This window comes from Centrocercus urophasianus, unplaced genomic scaffold (genome assembly GCF_019232065.1).
Source record: "Centrocercus urophasianus isolate 14NV4802_14NV808 unplaced genomic scaffold, USGS_Curo_1.0 seq_12, whole genome shotgun sequence".
Classification (NCBI taxonomy): domain Eukaryota; kingdom Metazoa; phylum Chordata; class Aves; order Galliformes; family Phasianidae; genus Centrocercus; species Centrocercus urophasianus.
Genome location: NW_024884364.1, coordinates 49,705,121 through 49,719,460, shown reverse-complemented (window position 1 = coordinate 49,719,460; position 14,340 = coordinate 49,705,121).

Genomic DNA, 14,340 nt, shown 5'->3' with positions numbered 1-14,340 from the left:
ATTATGGGAAAGAGAGAGGCTAAACACAATAGACAAGATAGGTTGCTAAAAGCAATGTGCACATCCCACTTCACTAAGTCCATGGTATTAGAAAAAGGGAATTGAGGGGCTGGAGTAGTACATGGGAAAGTTGAGGTTAAAGTTTAGCTATCAAACCTTCAAATTTATATCAACTAATTCTTGAAAAGTATTAGGCTAAAAAGATACAATATCTTTCAGGCTGTGACTCAGTCCTTCAAAGGCATGTGTAGTGTATTCACAAGGGAGATTGATTTGTAGTCAATACTTCTGCCCCAAATTGCATTCAAGTAGCTAGCAACTGTTTTATCAAGATATTAGCAACTTCAAAGCTATCATCAACTTAGTTCAAAAAAATCAATTAGCTAGCCTAACAAGATGTACCCTATTTTACGATTTGCTATTTAAAGTAAATTATGCTAAGTCTGAGTGAACTCAGAAAAAGTCAACTGTGAGATAATAAAATAATTCCAGACTAAGCCTAGATTGTTTCTTCGGAAATCTTTATGTTTGTCTGCCTAGCAAGATAGCTGTTACTGGCATTTTGTGCATATCAAGAGGAGTCAAAATGGTTATAAAATATCTTAAAAGATGGAAAAATATTTTTGATCAATTTTCTAGTGATTCTCTCTAAATAGAAGTGTCTTTTATAAGAAATAGATACTTTACACTGTACAGACAGTGTTGCTTGGTAGAGTACTGTGGAATAAAACTCTACAGGAAAGGGGAGAGAAGGAAAGCTGGTTAATCTTCAGTGATCACGTCTTCCAGGCTCAAGAGTGATCCATCACAACAAACTAAGTCAGGCAAAAAAAGTCAGGACATAGTGTGGATGAACAAGGAGCTCACAGATGAACTAAAATGCAAAGAAGAAAATCTGCAGAAGATGTAAATAGGGATTGGTAACTTTGGAGAAATAAAGAAATGTATCAAGTTAGATAGAGTACAGATAGAATTGAATGTGGCCGGGGGTATGAAAGGCAATTAGAAGGGCTTCTGTAAATACATCAGTGATAAAAGGAAAAATACTAGGAAAAATGTGAAAGGGAGTAGAAGACCAGGTTTCCCAGGTCATGGAGAAGGCTCAGATGACAATGACATTTTTACTTCAGCCCTTGTAGGCAACTGTTCTAGCCACAGTGACCAATAGAAATCAGAGGCAGAGACTGAGACTGAATAATCACCTACTATAGCAGAGGGTCAGGTTCAAGGCCATTAAAGGAATCTGAATATGCATAAATCCATGGGGCCTGATGAGTTGAATGTGAAGCTCTAGAGAGAAATGTAAAATGAAGATTCTAAGACACTATCTGTATTGTTTGAGAAGTTGTTGCAGTCCATTGTAATTCCAAGTGACTGGAAAAAGGAAAACATATGCCCATTTTTAAAATGGAAGGATCCAGGTAGCTACAGAGCAATCAATCTTACTTCAGTGATAGACAAGATCACGGAAAAGTTCCTACTAGAAACTATGCTAAGCTTCACAGAGAACAGAGAGGTGATTAGTGACAGTCAATATGGCTTCACTAATCATGCAAAAAAAAAATTGGTGGCCTTCTACAATAGGGTTATGGCATTTGTCATTAAAGAGCAATTAATGGCATCTACTAGGGCTTGTACAGATTAGATGACAGTGTCCTGTACAACACCCTTGTCTCCAAACTGAATATATGGATTTGATTGATGATGGATCGCACTTTGGATAAGGAATTGGCTGGATGTTCATACTCAAATGATTGTGATCAGTGGCTTACTGTCCAAGTGGAGGCCAGTTTAGAGTGGTGCTCCTCAGGAACCTGTATAAAGATCAGCGCAATTAAACATCTTCGTTGGTGATATGGACAGGAAGTTTGAGTGCAGCAAGTTTGCAGATGACACCAAAAACTGTAGTTCAGTCAACGTGGAAAGAAGGGACATTGACAGACTAGAGAGGTAGTCCCAGGTGCTTAGGGACAAGTGCAAGGTCTGCACACAGGTCAGGGCAATCCCAAACACAAATACAAGTTGGATGATGAGTCAATACAGAACTGCCCTATGGAGGTGGATTTGGGAATATTGGTGGAAGAAAACCTCAACATGAGCCAGCAATACACACTGAAATATGCAACAGAAAGCTGAGTATATCCTGGACCGCATCAAAAGAAGTGTAGCTAGCAGATCAAGGGAGTCGATCCTCACCCTCCACTCTGCTCTTCTGATATCCTAGCTGGAGTAGTGTGTTTAGCATGGTGGCCTGCAGCATAAGAAAGAAACCTGTTAGACTGGATTCAGAGGAAAACCATGAAGATGATCAGAGGGCTTCAGCTATGAAGAAAAGCTGAGAAAATAGGAGTTATTTAGCCTAAAAACGGGAAGACTCTGGCAAAAATTCTTTGCAACTTTTCAATATTTAAAGAAAGCCCACAGGGAAGATGTGGAAAAAGTCCATCAGAGAGCTTAGTGGTAGAAGAAATGGTAACAGTTTTAAGCTGAAAGTGGGTAGTTTTAAATTAGATGTAAGTAAAACTTCTTCGCTATTAGAGTAGAGAGGCCCTGAAACAGGTTGCCCATGTGGATACCCCGTCCCTGGAGAGTTTTAGGCCAGGCTGGATGAGGCTTTGGGTAATCAGAACTACTGAAAGATACCCCTTCCTGTGGAAGTAGTAACAGAACTACATGTAATTTATAGTCCCTTCCAATCTGTATTTCTATGATCCTGTGACATAATACAGATTCACTTGCTGTTTAAATGCTGGACTCTCGCAGGACTGAATAATATTCAAGCTACAATATTCAGCTTAGCCAAAATCCTATAACCTATATCCTATATCCTCTTCAAGAGAATATGAAATTTGAGTATGCAGTAAGTGTGAATTTGAGAGAAATTATTGTTTAAGTGTAGCGTGACTATGATAGAATTAAAATTATCCTGTAGAACATCAGGAAATTAATTCCAGATAAGAATGCTAGATGACAGCTATGAGGCTGAAAATATTAAAAGCTACTTATCAGTGAAATAGTTATCTAAATTAATGATTATCTAGTTCTTATCTAAAGCTATGTGAAAAAAACTGAATATTTTCGAAAAAAAATGTTCACTTATTTTAATGTAGTTTTAATAATAAAATTTTGTTAAAATGTTCTGTCTTCACCGGTTTGCATGTGATCTAAAATTGGAAAAATAAACCTTAGTTTACAACCTTGTTTTATTACTGTTCTTACAGGCCTGATATCATAGTACAACAAAGTATATAGAATGCCAATAAAATCCTTTTAAAATGGATTATTTTTTTAGAAGAAATGTAGTTATATGGAAATGAGAACACATGATGGAATACTTAATTGTTCTTATTTATATTTTTATCCATTGTCATAATTATCCATCTGTTCTTGCCCAAGTCACTGGGTTATATTAGTCTGATGTTGGTGTTTAGCTGAAGAACTGTCTTTGGACAAAGTTACATTGATTGGTAACTGTTCAAATGTGGTAATATCCTTCTTTCTGTATAGGAAATATAGCCTTCAAAGGCTTTACTGATGACAGTATACCATCGTTCTCTCTTTGCTTTTCAGTGAAGGAAAGACTTATGCATTATGCTAATGCCTGAGGACTTGTAAAAGAAATTTCCATGTGGTTTTAACTATAAATTGTATTTGACATAATTTATTTTCTTGAATAGAAGCCATATAAGTGGATTCTATTTAGAGCATATTATTATTTTTGTCATTCTGATTATAGTCTCATTGGTCTTGTTTAAATGAGTTTTCTCCAAAATAACAAAAAATGCATCCTGTTCTTAGTTCATTGTTTTATTTTTTCTTTTGCCTCACCCAGCATAAAGTCTTTAAGTTCCATTAAAAGTTGATTTGACTGGGAAATGAATAGAAATTTTTATCTCCAACTTTAGAAATTCTGTAATAAATTTATGATGCACGTCAGGCTGTTATGAAATGCAACCGTGGGGCATAAAGATAAAAATCTTCTTACTCAGGAAATATTATTAACAGACCATGAGAGAACAGCATATTACAAAAGAGATTAAAAATAAAATCTGCATCTAATTTCATATCCCCACATCACAAATCAGTCTTAAGCATATTCTATAGTTTCTGGTACATAACTGGGGGGGGGGTGGAACTTTTAAATTCTTAACTCTTAACGGACAGTAACAAAGACAAATATTTCAGTTCTCATGTACATTGTTTGCACAAAGCATCCATGAAACTGTATCTTATTTCGGTAGACCTATATATATATATCTTAGTGTGTGTGTATACATATATGTATGTAAAAGTAAATGTTTTTGCTTGGATTTCAGACCATCCTCATGTCCCTCCTATGAACTCATCATTCTTCTGTTGGATGCCCCAGATCTGGATGCAATACTCTGGATGGGGCCTCAAAAAGCAGAGTAGAGGGAAACAATCCCTTTCCTCTTTCTGCTGGCCACCCCTTTTCTGATGCAGCTCAGGATGCCATTGGCCTTCTGGCTGCATTTTGTTACAATCACACTCTTAAAAAGCTTAGCAGCATCCCCTTTGATCTTGCACAATCTGCCAATTTTACTCTTGTTAAAACCATACTGAATGGAGGAGAGCTTAATACCTGTACTAAAAATAGAGTACTATAAATTACGTGGCCTTGATGGTAGGATCCTTGTTGTTTTCTGTCCACAACTAGCAGTGTCCAGAATCAAGCTTTAACATTTTCTGTATCATTTATGGAAATTAGACAATTGTGAAGTCAAGATTTGAGCTAGATCTGTCGTGAATATTTATTAAAAAGAGAAAAAAGGCTACCCAGTTTATGGCTCTACATCACTCTATTATGTCTGCATCAGAAAAGGGATAATAAGAATAAAGTCATAGCCTAAAGGGTGCTATGAAGCTCCCAGCTCAGAGCCACTCCTAGGAACATCCCAACTAAAAGGATATATTCTTACTTTTCTGTCTTGACTTGTTTTTCAAAGCACATAATTTCATCATTAAGGAATATTTTCTCATACACATAAGTAATAGAAAGAAAGAATGACTTTATTGTTTCCAAGACTCTTGGGTGACTTTAGTCCTAGTTACTATTAGCCTGCTTGTGGTTAGTGGAGAGAAACAAATACAGCTCTGTTTTCTATTTAATAATGATAATAGCAGCCTCATAAACTTCTGCAGATCGCAAAGTGCTCCAAGAGGTCTAGGTGAAACGGCCAGGCAGACATGGCCAAAGCCAAAGGCTTGTTGATCTATTGTTGAAGGGACAGTTTATATCCTGAAGGACAGTAATACTTGCCCAGCTCATAGAGCTTTTACTTGCCACACCCAGTACTGTCTTCCCAAGTCTGAACATTCCTTTCAATTCCATACTCCTCTCCCATCCTTCTCTCAGAGGATAACCCAAGACATCTCAGAGATCCCTCTGAGGGCTCCTTTACAAAAAGGGTTGTGATTACAAATGTGCATCCTATATATTTTTTTTCCTATATCGGAGAAAATATAAGAGGAGAAAATCAATAGTCATTGCTTGTTCCACTTGCACACTGTCATTTTCTTTCCTTTTCTATTGCCAAGTTAAATATGAAATGTATATCTACAGAACTGGAAAAATGTATAGGAAAGGAAGGGTGGTTCCTCCTTATTCTCCCACCCTCTCTCCCTCCTCCCTTCCTCCCTCCCACCCACCCTCTCTCCATCCTTCCCTCCCTTCTCCTTTCTCCCTTCCTCCCTCCCTCCCTCCCTTCTCCCTTCCTCTCTTTCTTCTGCTAACAAGTCTCTTGGAATGACAGACTTATACTAACCTCAAAAAGTCTCATCTTCTCTCATTTTTCGTTAAGGAGATAAAATGTTTCAACCAAATATTTCAGTCTTGTCTCTTAAATGTGTCTTAAATTCACAATGTAGATAAACTATGCTGAATAAACAAACCTCATAATGACTTCAATAATATTTTGGTCTCTCTTAAGATTTATTTGCATTTCAAAATTAAATTTCATTTTTTTTAAAAAAAGTCTGTTTTTCAGATCTGAAAATGCCAAATAGGCTTGTGACTATGATATTTCCCAAAAGACTGCTCCGAATTCGTGCACTAGGAAAAAATATAAATCATTCACTAAAACATGAATATTTGTGATTTATTCTTCTATTTTTATTAAGGCTTGTTTCAAATTTACTGTAAGACAGTCAAATTTTTGCCTCATTCTTGACATTCTCTCCTTTCCACCCAATAAAATCTTTCCTTAATACATTCTAACCTTTTTTTTTCCTCTCTTCATATATACTTCTTCCCATTTATTCAGTTTTATGTTGTCTATGTTGTCATCTGAGAGGGTGAACAAACACAGGAACAATTGATACAGAATCTTTCTTTAACAAGAAGAAAAATAATATGTAGTATCAGCTGAAAGATGTAGCTACCAAAGATACTTGGAAGGTAGGAAGTGTTTTGTTTTTTTTCCCCCCACTATTCTTTTCAGTTCAGTGAACACTGTAATAACAGTAATCCATTTGTCCAAATTTGCCAAAGCCTCTGTCTCTGATTAGTATCTCATATGAGATTCTCCAAGTAATTTCAGATATATTTCAAAATAGTTTCCACCTATACAGTATTGCTTGCTTAATAAATCATTATTTCTGTTCTTTAAAAATTCCTTAGGTGGATAGGTTATTGTTTTGCAGAGTCAAAAACTAGAGCTTGACATACTAAGTCACTTCCTAAGCATCAGAAAGTTAATGCAGCTTGGTATATTTTCATAAAAAGGAGAATAGAGTCATTCTGTCTTCACCCAGTGCAGCTACAATTAGCTATTAAGAAAAAAAATCAGTACAGAATCTCTAAAGAAAGAATTCTTCCCTTCAAATTCAAGTTATCAAGTTCTGCTGTGTATAGTATCCTCTCATTTTTTTTTACTGCTTAGATGTCATCATATGCTTTTAATTATATGAATATCAATAAAGTTATAATAAAATCTATATTTAATACAGAGCTTTAAATAGAAATTTGAAATTAAATTGAATGTGATATATACTTGGTTTTGACATTTTAAATGATCTTAGAAGACCATACTGAATTTGTGATATTTATATAGCCATTGTAGGAGTTTCCTGTGCCAGCCATTTCCTACCAGAATGGTATTGCACACTTTCCATCTACATCTAACAACGTAAAGCTGCTCTGTTGTTAGAATTCCTTTTCAAGACAAAGTTTTTTTTCTTCTTCCTATGAACAATCCCAGAAAATAGTAATTCCAGAGAATGTTATTTCACTTATACGTTTGGCTTGCTTATATGGAATTGCAATCAATTTTATGAGAGAATTTTTATATTCTAACAGTCAGTGTTTGAGTTTTAGTGCAAACATTGCCTGAACTATGAAGAGAGCCATGCCTGCTCTTACCTCTGTTGCTTTTACATATTTAATATCTATTTAAATTAGCTTAAAAAGATTCCTTAAGTCTTTTATAAAAACAGTGATGCCCTGAATATAAAATTAAGATACAAATATAAACATACACTGTGTGAGTGCTTTAATTAACAAGATCATAATTAAATAATAAATGAAATTATGATTATATTTCAACATCTTACATGTCCTGAACCCATTAATTCTTTTCCTTGAACAACAAAGCTAAAATGTGCTGGCCGATTAAGAGCTGTCACTTTTAAACAAAATAACAGAAATCTCAGCTTCAAGCAGGACATTCACATCTACTTGAAAAGGAAAAGGAATCTGAAAATTTACAAACCGATCTGAAAAGAAAATGTTATTCTTTTTCATCTAAAAGTGGCATGTTTTTATATGTAAATCTGTGCTTGAAATTATTGGACATGCTGAGCTTTTAATATGTGAATTAGCATAAATAAGAAAGGGCTAAAGAATGTTTCTTCCTAGAGATACATTTAAGTTTCTAAATATATATGTATATTTTTAATTAGTATCAGCTTTATTCATAATTAACTTTGAGTACTCAGTTTTCACTTCCAACTACTTGCAGCACTATTACTGTCAGCAACATCCTTTACATTGCTTTGTCTCTGAGAAGCTGCTGATTTTATTTTTAAAATATATCTCATTTCCCTGAATAAACTCAATTTCAGATTGGCACTAAGGACTATTAGCGCTTATATAGTACTTATTAGTATGAGAATGAGATGATGAAGGCTATTACATTTTTTCCTTTTTTTTTTTTCAAAAAGAATTTATTCATTCTTCAGACCAAGATAGTACTTTCCAGAATTGGAAAAGCTTCAAGCCAGTGATCAGTCAGATTCAGCTTTAAGAATTAAGAAGATCGAATTGAAGACATCAAATTTATTTCTTTCTCGCTGTTTACACTTAACGATACTTCATATGGTAGATGTATCAACAGACAGGCTAAACCAAATTTCACCCCAAGGGTTACTTCCTTTTTGTACCACCCAGTTTCATCAGCCTCACTACAAGCTAAGTGAAAACACAATTGTGGACACTTATTTTCTCAGAGAAATAATGACAGCAACCGTAGATGTACTTCATGTAGATAAAATATGCAAGGCAAATTGGCCACTAATGTATAGAGTAGACATTCTACTAGAGAATAATAGCAGTGTTGCTTAAAAAAAAATGCACATAGTCAAAGGCTTACACTTCTTCTACCTGACTCATTTGTAAGTGAATCGTAAGTATTAGCAAGAAGTTAATTTGTTATTTTACGGACTGAAGTGAACGAAACAAAAAAAATCAAAATGGATATTCAACAATTATCTTGATTTTTTGATTGCTTACTTGAAAAACAAAATGGAGAGAATCAACTGAATTTTATAAAATGAAGCTTTAAGCATTCTTTCATTACTTGAATAATAGGTTTACAATAAGAGAGATATTGTCTAATACCTCCCTTTATTTAAAGTATTTTATCCAGATAGTTGAGATTTTAAGTTAGAAATTGTATAAGCAAACACATGTTTGAACTTAAATACTTTCAATTTAAAAAAAAAAAAAAATAAATGAGATAATACAATGAGAAATGTATTATTCGCTGTTGGGCTAATTCTGGGGGAAAACTAGTGCAGAAGAGAATTACTGTTTTCACATTGGTTGTAAACTCACCTGAGGCTATTATTCATGTACCAAACACACTGTGCTCTTGCATATGATAGATGAGTTCACATAATCGTGATTGGTGGAGTGACTGATTGATTGATACCAGGTGAAAGCATTTTCTCAGAACCTTGGTGGAAGTGAAGCAGCCTTGACAGGTCTAAAAAAAATAAAAAATAAAAAATAAATAAATCTATCAGGAATTACACACTGCTATCAAATTTTTACCTGTCACAGGGAAGGAGCAATGGATAACACCTGACTCAGTTTATACTAGGAAAAGAAAATGTTCCTCTATCTATGTATACATATACAAGGGCTGCTCCAAATGTAATGCCTTCCAGTTTGTTATATTGGCCCACAACATCAAAGATGGATGTTGGTGATATGACAGGAGATGTTGAACGTTTCCATCAGTATTCTATTTTGTTGCCATGTGACAGATAGCAGCAGAGGGGCAGTCTGACAAAACGGCATCTGATATGTAAGTGTGAATAAAGCCAAGCTGTGGAATTGAATTCCTCCGTGCATAAAAAACGGCACCAACTGACATTCATCAATGCCTGTTGAATGTTTATGGAGACCAAACAGTGGATGTGAGCACAGTGAGGTAAGGGGTGGTGCATTTCAGCAGTGACAACACCAACATGAAAGACAAGCCACATTCTGGACAGCCATGCACAGCTGCCACAGCATGAAAAGAATGTCTCAATCAACTCATCCAGATGAATCAGCAGATTATAACTGTGTACAGAGATGAATATCAGCATCGTATGTTGAAAATAATAGTAAGAATGTTGGAATACTACAAAGCTGGCACCTGATCACTCCCTTGAATGCTCATACATGAACAGAAATGTGGATTTCCTGGAACCCAGAAAAACTATCAACTGTCTCTGCTAGATCACAGCACTGGCTAAGCTGAAGGCTCCAACTTCAAGAGTCAGACCAGAAAAAGAGAACGCTTTTCTCTTGCAACATGATAAACCAACCCATGCCTCATGTCCATTTGAAGACAATGTAGTCACACTGCCAATCTTGGCTGGATTGTCCTACAGCATGCTCTGCATAGCCTGGTTTTGGTGCCTTCTGACTTTCATCTGTTCAGGCCAATGAAAGACAGACTGCATGGGTAACATTTTCATCACAATAACACTGTCATAGCATCAATGAAACACTGGGTCACTGGCACAGATTTTCACCAGTGCAGAATGCAGGCTCTTGTTCACTGCTGGTGAAAACGAATAGATACATTCAAAAAATAATTTTTTATAGCTGAGAATATGAGAATTTCTTCTATAAAATAGTGTTATAGTGCTCTTTGTATGCGTTATTATTTTCAAGGAAAAAAAAGCCAGAAAGCATTACTTTTGGAGAAACTTATGTAGGTTAACAAGAGCATACACACACAGAAACCCAAGAGTGGTAAATGTGTCCAGAAAGGGATTAATCTGAATAGAGTCACTAACAATTTGACTAGTTTTAGTCAAGAAAATGTAAGGTGAAAGTTATCCTAAAATACACGTCTAGAACGTGTCAGCTTTGTTGTACTTTATAGGTTTCTGTAGCTCAAATGAGGTGTGGTGATTAGCTGTCTGATAGGCTAAAACATAGCACAATTTTATACTAAAACAAGAAACAACTTTTAGAAGTTTGAAAGGTTGTTTGGTTTTTTTTCAGAAACCAAAATTTATAGCATAACTGGAAATAATCAGAGTAGATGTTTTATTCAGACTCCCAAAATCATAGGCAATCTTCATTCTTTTCCTTGCCTTGTCTTTTTTTTCCCTTTTTTTTCTTTTTTTCTTTTTTTTTTTTCCCATGAGAAATTCATTTTTATACATCTGAATTTGACTTAGGTTCTCATGAAAGTTTTAGTTTCAGGAAGTCAGTTTCTAAGGACAAAATATTTTGTATAGAACTCCCTCAAAATTCTGTTATCTATTGTTATTTACAGTTGATGGTTTACTAAAGTTCAGTTAAGTAAATATCATAAATATAATATTCCACAAGCACATTTTAAAAAGATTAGGAAAAACGTTTTCTCTTTATGAAGTTTAGAAATGCTTTGAAAATACTTCCATTAACTGTACTAACTGTGAGATTTGGTAAAAGATTACAAATTAAGTCCACCAAATATTTGCACCTATCTTCTATATTAGAAGGAGCTCTAAAATTGATGACAAAGTTTTTCAAATGTTGGTACCATGTGAAACACTTTAAAAATAAGAAACTGCACATTGGCAATTGCTTATTAAAAAAAAATAAAATAAAATCAAATAACAATGTTTTATATTACTCTTTACCCACAGAAGTTGTGGGGGCCCTAGAGGCACTCAGTGCAAGATTGGAGTGCAGCCATGGACAGCATGAGCTGGTGGGGAGGAGCCCTGCCCATGGCACAGGGGTTGGAACTAGATGAACTTTAAGGTCCCCTCCAAACTAAGCTATTCTACTGCATTTATTATGTGTATGGGTACTCTGGAGAACATGAATGACTAAGAATTAACTACATTGAGGACTAACATAAGATGGACCAGATGGAATAATTGATTCTCGAGGAATTCTACTTTTGCTCTGAGTTCAACAGTCTGTATTAAAAATAATAAATACCTAAAAAAATGCATTAAACAAATAAACAAATAAAATCAAAGTACTGAAAAGTTTGGTTTTGATGAATAATTCAGATTTTTTAGTCCAAATTTTCTGATCGATCACTAGGAACAGAACTAATATAAAAATGGTGCCTGCAGACAGTTTTTCAATACTCTGTAACATCTTAATTGTTCCAAAACATAAGTTTTTATGTTTTGAGCATCACATAATTTTAAATCACCATCAAATACTTTCTGTCATCTTAGATAAACTACCTCACTAATTTGACCAATCTAGCTATGAAAAAATTCTTACAGTGAAGAAAAGAAGCATAGTTTATCCTGAAATTCCTTTTTAAATCTCTGGTATACTTTATTGTAAGACTTTTAAATCCAGAGATAAAAGCACAGAAAGATTGTAGATGACAGTTAATCTGGGAAGCAGTTCAACTTCAGTATGATTGTATATTTTATATCATGTGTATTTAACACCAAATTGTATTAATATATAAATTTACTTTCCACAGTGGCTTCATATATATTAAAAATCTGTTACCAAAGAGTCTTGTCTGAATACTTTTTTTCTTCTTCAAGGAATTTTTAATGTCCTCTGGTCTTACTCGAAGTGGTAATAGTGGACTCATTCTGTTTCATACTTTCCTGACAATGGTGCACACATAGATATCTGCATTGAATCTTTTTCATTTGGCTTTTTTTATTACCTCACAATTTCTTAAATGAAGTCATGATGAATTTAATACAAAGTTATTGAAATCAATGTGAAACATGCCATTTGCTTAGACGGATTTTGACTTAATTATTTCTCAAAATTTGAAAAGAAAAAAATGGAAATTGGAATTAGTTTTTTCAATAAAGATTTCTTAGTCTATGCTTACTTTAATTAAAGAAGAAATTATAGTTGTTCAGTTTTTCTAGTTATTTAAGAGTCACTGCATTATGTTTTTTTTCACTGATGCTTACCTACTCTGAATGTACAACAAAATCCTTGAATTAGGAATACAATACAAACCATTCCAATGATATAACAAAATTATTTTCATCAATATTATTCAACTATATATGTACGATTTTTAAGAAAAAAAAAGTTTAAGACTATTAAAACTTGTTTTATATAATCAAATATCTTTACACAGTCAAACACGAGAATACTAATTAAAAGCCCTCTCCCATCAGTCAACATACTAACATATCATTTAAAAGTGCATTAATGTGATCTCTTCAAGGTTAAATGACATTAGCTTTCATACATTTTGCTTTCTATTTCTCTTTGCAGCCCACTAAACACATCAGACTATGTCACTTGAGATAATACTTAGGTTAGAATCCCAAAAACACCTATTAATTTCTGACTATCTTTTCAAATATGAAATTCAGTGAGTAGTTTAATATATTTTCTTTTTATTTCAGTTAGGCTGAAGCTGTTTCTCTTTCTAGTTTTTCTACATTAATAAATTAAGCTCAAATTTTACCCCTACATGCTGATAGCAATTATAACAGAAAACGGGGCCTAATCTAAAAAACGTAATAATAATTCACAAACAGAGTAAGTAAATACTCAGTAATCCACAATAGTGGAAAAGTGATTTTTCAGCTAACATTTATAACCACAGTTCCTAATGACTCTGAATCTCTCTCTACAGAGGCCTTGTCATTTTTGGACATCTTTGGGCAGAGTCCATCATCAGTACAAGGTAGGGGCTGACCTGCAGGAAAAGAGCTCTGCAGTGAAGGATCTGCTTGTCCTGGTGTACAGTTGGGTGACCACGTGTCAGCAGTGTGCCCTTGTGGCCAAGAAGGCCAATGGCATCCTGGGGTGCATTAAATTCACAGTCAGCAGGTTGAGGAAGGTGAGCTTCCCCCTCTACTCTGCCCTGGTGAGGCTACATCTGAAGTACTGTGCCCAGTTCTGAGCTTCTCAGAACAAGAAAGATAGGGAACTTCTAGAGAGAGTTCAGCAAAGGGCTGCAAAGATGACAGGGGCCCGGGGCAGTATGAGGAAAGGTAGAGAGACCTGGGACTGTAAAGCCTGAAGGCTGAGGAGGAATCTTACCAATACTGATAAATATCAAATGGTCAAAAGTGAAGTGTATAGTACCAGGCTTTTTCAATGGTGTCCAGTGACAGAACAAGGGGCAGTGGGCACAAACTGGAACTGTGATTAATTAATTATTAATTAAACACTAGCACTTCCAGCCCTTACATTCTAAAGTCATAATAAAGGTCCCTCTAACTACTGCTTGCACGCAAATGTATTCTTTTTAGTCATTTTCTTGAGATAAATGAGGGAAGATATAGGAGTTAGCAAGACTAAGACTCAATCTACCAGAATATTCAATCATGAATAAGTGAGAATAATTTTGCTTTTAACATAAACATAGTTTTTCTTAATATAGAACTACTGAACTAAAATTTGGAATATGTTAGTTTAAAACTTTTGAAGTATTTGATGGGATACATATGTAGAACTTGTTCTTTAAATGTATGTATACTTAAAAACATAAAAACAAGAAAACTATTACATGAATACTGTGTAACCTGCATAGTTAATGAATTAAGTTGCAGATTTCTTAATTAAAATTGTTTAAAAATGATTGTGGAACATTTTTTTTTAAAAAGGTTCCTGAAAGATGACACTGAAATAATTGTTTTTCATTCTGTAGG